This window comes from Rattus norvegicus, chromosome 1 (assembly GCF_036323735.1).
Source record: "Rattus norvegicus strain BN/NHsdMcwi chromosome 1, GRCr8, whole genome shotgun sequence".
NCBI lineage: Eukaryota > Metazoa > Chordata > Mammalia > Rodentia > Muridae > Rattus > Rattus norvegicus.
In genome coordinates, this window is record NC_086019.1 from 192794346 (window position 1) to 192802355 (window position 8010).

At 44.2% G+C, this 8010-nt stretch overlaps 1 non-coding gene across 1 annotated transcript; it reads right to left on the minus strand.

Annotated features, from left to right (window-relative positions):
• Positions 1-7683: 7683 nt before the first annotated feature.
• Positions 7684-7808, minus strand: LOC120100487 (small nucleolar RNA U109). The gene has a single exon (XR_005500221.1). It is a non-coding gene; the product is annotated as a small nucleolar RNA U109 (small nucleolar RNA).
• Between the last annotated feature and the right edge of the window lie 202 nt (positions 7809-8010).

The following is an 8010-nucleotide window of genomic DNA, read 5'->3' on the forward strand; positions in this document are numbered from 1 at the left end:
CTGTTGTCTTCTCCCTTCTTTTTTCCTTTTTTCTTTTTTTTTTTTTCGGAGCTGGGGACCGAACCCAGGGCCTTGCGTTTGCTAGGCAAGCGCTCTACCGCTGAGCTAAATCCCCAACCCCTGTCTTCTCCCTTCTTAAGGTGTTTCCTTGTCAACCTGTGACCTCCACCAGATGGAATTATAACAGGAAGGTTCAGAGCAGTGGTCCTCGACCTGTGGAATGGTCGCACTGGTCGCATATCAGATATTTACATTATAACTCTTAAGAGTAGAAAAATGGCAGTTATGAAGTAGCAACAAGAATTATTTTATGGATGGGTGTCACCACAATGTGTGAACTAACTATATTAAAGGGCTGCAGGATTAGGAAAGTTGAGAACCAGTGATTTAGAGCTTCCTCTCTTCCTAGCAAGAGTTTCCAATCATGTCTTTGTCTACCTGAGGACACCACACTAAATGCCTGTCCCCACCTGGGAGGCACGTAGCCAAGTGGGTTCTCCTGATTCCCTTCCGCCTTCATTTCTCTACTCCAGCTCCCATGTGAGTTCCAATACTGTCAGAATAAGGGGAAAGGGTGGTTCTTGGTGTGTATTTTAATAAAATCTATTTAGCCTTTTCAACTTTAACAAGTTTGAGTTGTATCATTCTGCTTTTGTCTTCCAAACCTTGGGCAGAGGAGGGACATTTGGAGCAAGAAGTCCATGCTAGCTGAATGTCCTTTTGTGCCACTTAATTTCAATAGTTAGGGAACATAAAATAGACTGTTTTGGTAAACTTGTCTTTAGACATTTCTATCACTATTTACCCCTCTCCCCCAACACATTGTTTCATGTAGCCCAGGCTGGCCTTAACCTCAATTTGTATTTGAAGGTGACCTTGAACCTCTGATTCCCCTGCCTCTTCCAGATGCTGGGATTACAGGTATGTGTCTCTCTGCCTGGTTTATACGTCCTGAGTATCATCAAACCCAGGCCTTGATGATGCTGGATAAACACTGAACCAGCTGAACCAGCTGCGAAACATCTCAGCCCCATCTCTGGTTTCTGTGTCTTGTTAGCACAGTGTTTACATTGAGCCTTAGAGTCTTGCCTCTGCTTATCAAACTTTTGTTGACTGGGGGAATTAGAAGTGTAAAGTCAGGTAACACTTGGAAGAGACCTTGCGGATCACCTGGATCAATGGTTTGCAGACTGGAATTCACATCTAACATTCTTTTCCAAAGTTATCCTTTGAAAAGGTTTTTGCTTATGAAGAAAGAAGTGGGCTCTGACTGCCTAGGTGTTAGAAAAACCGAAGCAGGCAATTTGCAAATTCTTGAATGCTTTTTTAAAAAATGGAGATTAAAGCCTTGTATTAATGATGGTTCTCTAATACTTAGCTGTTTCTATAAATACCCTTTGAACTGAAGAGGAGGGTTAAGTACAAGATGTTCTATTTGTCTTTGGGGTAGAGGAAGTATAATATATATATACACATATATATTACTATGACTACTTCCACTATTCCTGTATTCATGAGTGGTGTGTGTGTGTGTGTGTGTGTGTGTGTGTGTGTGTGTGTGTGTGTGTGTGTGTGATGGAGTTTTACTTTCCCATAATAAAATGTTTTACTGTCCACCCATCCAGGATGGAACTGGAAGTCATTCACTGTGCTAAATAAAATAAATAAAATAAGCCAGACTTGGACAAATATTGCATGCTCTCTTCCATAGACAGAATCTAGAATTTAAAAAGTAGGAGTTGGGGCTGGTTTTGCAGAGGACCATAATTCATTTCCCAGTGTATGTATACTATGTGTTTCACAACCACCCGTTTCTCCATGGGATCCAGTGCCCTCTTATGATCTCTGTGGGCAGCTGCACTCACATGATCATACCTGCACATAGACATACATAACGAATATGAATCCTAAAAAATAGAAGAAGACAGAGACCACAGTGCTGGGAGGAGGAGGAGGAGGAGAAGAATTGGGGGTAGGGTGCACATTCTAGAAGTGCATCGTGCTGCTACAAAACCCACTATTTTGTACCATTATACATGCTAATAAGAGTTTCTTTAAAGGGGCTGGGGAGATCCTTAGAGTGCTGTGCAAGCATGAGGATTTGACTTTGATCCTCAGCACCCACATGAAAACCTAGGCTTGATACTTGGAATTCCAGCACTGGAGAAGTAGGGACAGGCAAAGACCAGGATAGCCTAACTGGTGAGTCCTGAGTGGCGGTGAGAGATCCTGCCCCCCAAAATGGGGTGGATGGTATGTATGAGGAAGGCCATCAGAAGCTGACCTTGGCCATGCACTTATGTCTGGTGTAGGAGGTATCCCTAGCCTTGTGTCCCCAGCCCTGAGCTCATGGCAGTCACTGCTGAAGGTTGGTTCTCCATTCTTGCTTCGCCCCTGTTTTCTTCTGCTCCTGATCATCACAATAAGCACCGTTCTTCCATGGCCTCGGCTTCAGTTCTTGACTCCAGGTTCCTTCTCTGACCTCCATAATGAACTATGAACTATAAGCTGAAATACACCCCTTCATCCCAAAGTTGTTCTTGGCCATGATGCTTTAATCCAAAATAGAACTAAGGCAGGAGTTGGGGCGTGGTGGGGTTGAGGCCCCTCAGTGAGGGGGGCACATGCCTGGCACATCTGTCTGGTCTTGTGATCTGGATGTCACAGTCCCGAAGAGGACTTCCTCTGCTGTTTTGCCACACGGACATGTTCATTAAACTGCCTTCTAATTATCTATACTCATACCCGTAGGCTAGTGTGGCTGTTGGCTTTGGTCAGAGGAGTCTAGAGAAGCCTCTTCAGCATTGGCCGTCACTAAATAGGAACGTGTGTCTAGTCAGAGGCCTGAGAAAAAGGTTGCTTGGTGCTTGGCCCCAAATGGGGTGTCTCTATCACTCTGAGATCCAGTGAACTTCACAAAATGGGCTAAAAGGGCTGTGGGAAGGGAAGGCTGGGCGGAATGTGTGGGTACCGTCTCACGGCCATGGCGTGCTGTTGCTTGCATCTTGAATACACAGCAGCTTCAACTGCCTGCATGAGGCCTGGGTCGGGGATGAGTGGGAGAGGAGGAGACCTCATGGGAAAGAAGGAGTTGTGTAGAGAACGAGAAAGTGCAGTAGGGTGTGTATGTGAATGGAATATCACATGTGATACTATAAAGATGATTTTTAAATTTTTAAATGTTTTATTTAAAATTTTTGTTAGTTCTTTGAGAATTTTGTAAGATGTTTTGATCTTATTGACCCCTCTCCAAACTCCTTTCAGATCGTTTCTCTTCCCTGTCCACCCAGTTTTCTGTTCTCCACATCCACCCCCTTTCACAGCATCACATCCGATGAGTGCTGCTCATACATCCTCTGTTGTGTGGTCTTCCACTGGAGCGTGGTCAGTTTACCACAGTCAATACGCTTAAAGAAAAAGGACTCACCCTCTTCCAGAAGCTTTTAACTGCCAAACCTTTTTCAAGCTCATTAAATACAATTTAAAGAGTTATCTATTTAAAAAAAACAACAACAACCAAAAACATGCACAGCCAGACATGGCAGCATCGACCTTTAATCTCCGTGCTCTGGAAGCAGAGGTGAGTGGATTTCTGTGAGTTTGAATTCAGCCTTGTCTGAGCAGTAAGGTCCAGGCCAGTTAAGACTACACAGTGAAACCTCGTGTCAAAAACAACAAATAAAAACTCTTCATATCGGTACCTAAAAATAAAGGCAGAAAATATTCAGTGGTTAAATATGAATCTGGGAAGATGGGGCTGGAGAGATGTTTCAGCAGTTAGGAGCACATGTTATAGAAGACCTGGGTTCGATTCCCAGTAACCATATAGCGGCTTATAACTAACTATCTATGACTGTAGTGTCGAGGAATCTGATGCCCTCTTCTGACCTCTGTGGGCACCAGGTACTCACACGGTACACTTGTATACATGTTGCAAAGCACTCAGAAAATAAATCTTAATAAAAAGTTTGGAGAGAAATCAGAGGAAGGGGAGGAAAGTGAGTTTAAAATGACATTTCTAGACGTGGTCACAGGAGTCACATCAGACAATAAAAACCCATGGCAGGTCAGGAGACGTCTGTAGGGAAACAGCTCAAGACTGCTCGTGTGAATGGCAGTTGGCAGCCAGATCTGTATTAAAGTCCACACTCCAGGGCTGGGGATTTGCTCAGTATGTACAAGACCCTGGGATGGAGCTCCAGCATTTAATAAACTGGCAAGGTTGTGCAAGTCTGTAATCCTGTCATTTGGGAGGCAGAGGCAGCAGGATCACAAGTCCAAGGTCACTGAAGTCTACATAGCCAGATGGAGGTCAGCCTGGGATACAGGAGACACTGGCTCAAACAATAACAAAACAAAACAAGTCAACACTGCAAAGCAAAGTCATCCCAAGGCAGAGTCACCTGGAGGAAAGCAGCCGTGGAGACCAGTGCATACTTCCAGCCTGAAGTGGACTAGGAGTCTTCATAACCAGGTCTGCAGCTGTCTTTGGCTACTGTGTGGGGCCTGCCTTCTTCAATCCTTCTCCACCCCCTAATGCTAGGTAGGCAGATAGAGAAAAAAGCATAGAAAGGGGATGGCATCGTAGACCACTTCCTGCTGAGAAAGGAAAGGGGGTGACATTATAATCAGACTACTTCCTACTGATTAGGGGCATGGAGTTCCATGGGAAAATTTAATCTTCGCAGCTGGAATATCTAATTTCTTCTTTGTTCTTTGCACACAGCTACTTAACAAACTGCAACCAATGAACAACAAAAACCAAACAAACAAAAAAAAAACCCAAAACCCCAAAAAACCCTACCAACAGCCCAGCCCAGCCCAGCCCAGCCCACCTCACCCCACCTCAGGGCCCTAGGATTTATATACCCTCTAAAAAGTCTCCAGAATTCCTAAAGTCACACAATCACAGAAACTATCTGCAGCTGGCCAAATCACGTCCATGCTAGAGCATGGGTCAAATCATAGTCAGCCGCTGCGGACAATCTGAAGCAGTCCCATATCCCACACCTGGGATTAAAATGAAACCATTCTTCTATGTCTGTGTTATTTTTAAAGAAACCAAAATTCTTACTATACAGTTCTGGGCAATTAAGGGAAGCAGGTGTGGTCACCATATACCAGTTTCAAGACCATAGGGACAATCTTCTGGGTACAAGACCATTCATGACCATCTTGTGCCCAAATCACATGAGCAACTTCATTTGAGTATCACAGCCTGAGGGTGGCTCAGGCCTGCGCTGTAGAGGAATAGGGTAAGAAAAGTCAGGTGTCTTTGGCAAGGCTGAACGTGTACTAGAACACAGTGACCATTAGCAAACACTCTAACTGGAGCATCCGTCAAGTCTGATTCAGCAAGAGGAGTTTATTAAAAAGGAACAGCCGATCTTACACACTGGCCTGCCCATGAGTCATATGTATGCTCTTGGGAACTTGACTGGTTTGTTTCTGAACCATTCCGAATCTCTAGGAAAGGCTCTTGTGTTTTGGGAGGTTTTGAATCATAATATCTTGTGTCTTCTGTGTTGTGATTAATATCACGTTTATTTGTTTTGTTCCAGTGCATGTGTCTTACTTTCGGATTCAGTCTGATTCACATAGTGAGTGCCAGCGATATTTTAAATTATTCTCACAGTATCTCTGGCATTTCATTCATTTCCTCTCATGTTCAAATGAAATTCACTCTCAAACACAAAGCTTACTTTTAGAAAAATTGAATAATAAAACTGGGTATGGTAGCTCCCACCTGGAATCCTGGCATCAGGAAGTAGAGGCGGGATGATCACAACTTCAGGGATAGCTTGGGCTACATATAGACCTTGTCTCAAAAACAAGCAAGCAAGCAACAAGGAGATATCAAAAGGGAAATCTAATTATTAGCTAGCTCTAGGTATTTGTCATATTTGGGGTGTACAATTTCTCCAACAGACTCAAGTGTTTAGGAGTACTTGGTCTGTATCTGGTGGCATTGTTCTGGGAGATTATGGATCCGTTGGGAGGTTGGGGCATCACTACAGGAACTGGGTCCCTAGGAGTGTCAACTTTGAGGCTTATAGCCCTTTCTGGTTCTATCTTCCTGGTCCCCAGCCTCACTGCGCACTCTTTTCACCACAGCCCTGAGTTATCCCCCTCTGCTCTGCCTTCCATACCACAATGGACTGTTCTCAAATTGAGAGCCAAAATAGTTTCTCCTTTAAGTTGTCTTACAAATATTTGGTCACAGGATAAGCAAAGTGACCAGCCCAGTATTATTCCCTACGGATCTGCTCGGAACTTCCGGTTTCCCTTGGACAAGATCTTAAGTTCAAATGATCCACCTAAGAGCGGGGAAGAGACCAGAATCAGGCAGTGCTCCCCCTTGCTGCAGAATCTTGTCTTTCAGGTTACAGCTTTGCTGCCCTTTTCCCATTCACATGAGAGCCCAACTTAGTGCGTGTTTCCATTCCGTGCCTCCTAGGGCTTTCCACATCCGGTGAACTAGCCTAGGGCTTTCCACATCCGGTGAACTAGCCTAGGGCTTGAACTAGCCTATTGTACGTGAGCTCGCCACTAAAACCAACTAAAAAGCCCAAGGTGGAAGAAAACAGTGTTTGAAGGTAACAGAGACCACCAAAGGATCAAGGACAAGGGGCCTAAATGGTAAAGTCTGGAAAGAGAATGTGGCACTGTCAGGGGACATTGGTGCCCTTTGCTCTGCTGAGTACAAATCAGGCAAAATGTGAGAGGCCAAGCGGGTGATGATCAAGTTTCCTTGTCGGTTTAACTGGATTTGGAACCATCTCGAGCCATGAATCTCAACCTTCCTAACGCCATGAACATTTAATACAATTCCTCATGTTGTGATGACCCACAACCATAAAATTATTTTTGTTGCTACTTCATAACTGTTTTGCTACTGTTATGAATCATATTGTAAATATCGGACATGCAGGGTATCTGATGTGTGACCCCTGTAAAAACATCATTTGACCCTCTAAAGGTATTACAGCCCACAGGTTTGAGAACCTCTGATCTAGGAGATTTGTGTCTGAATGTATTGGTGATGCTGCTTCCAGATACGTTTAACCAAGGACCGAAGACCTAACCAATGTGGGCAGTGCCATCCCACAGGCTTGGATTCCAGATAGAATAAAAGGAGATAAAAGGGGGGTGGCTAAGTATAGAGAGAATCTCTACTGTGTGGAAGCATCACCTGTCAATAAAAGGCTGTTGGCCTATTAGCTGAGGCAGGAAATAGGGAGGTGGAGATTCTGGTATACCAAGAGGATTTTGGGAGATAGTGAGGCTTGGGAGACTTGCCCTGAACTCTGAGAAGAAGACAGATGCATGAAACTCAGAAGAAAGTAAACCAGCCATGTGGCACACTTTCAGTAGAATAAACTGGATTATTGAGATATGAGCTAGTGGCAAAGCTATTGGCCTAAGCACTTATTCATACATAAGAAGTCTCAGGGTTGTTATTTTGGGAAACAAAATAAACGGGTGGGAAAAGCACGAGCTTAGAAATGGCTTTATGGGGTTGGGGATTTAGCTCAGTGGGGATTTAGCAAGGCCCTGGGTTCGGTCCCCAGCTCCGGAAAAAAAAAAGAAAAAGAAAAAAGAAAAAAAAAAAAAGAAATGGCTTTATGGCTTTAACTACAGTTGAGAGCTTTCTGTTTGTTTGTTTGTTTGTTTTTTTTTTTTCAATGTAGGAGAAATATACTACTACTCAACCTCTACTGTAAGGTTGGTAGCCCTGAGAACTCCTTCATCACTGTAGCATGTTATGGATGTTTGTTTGTTTTTAAAGAAAGGGTTTCTCTGTGTAGTCCTGACTGTCCTGGAACTTGTTCTGTAGACCAGCCTGACGTTGAATTCAGAGATCTGCCTGCCTCTGCCTCCAGAGTGAAGGGACTGGGTCACTACCTCCCAGCTGCACGTGTGGCTTTTGCAGAGGACCTGAGTTTAGTTTTCAGGACCTGTGTGCGGCTGCTCATAACTGGCTGTAACTCCAGCTCCAGGAGATCTGCT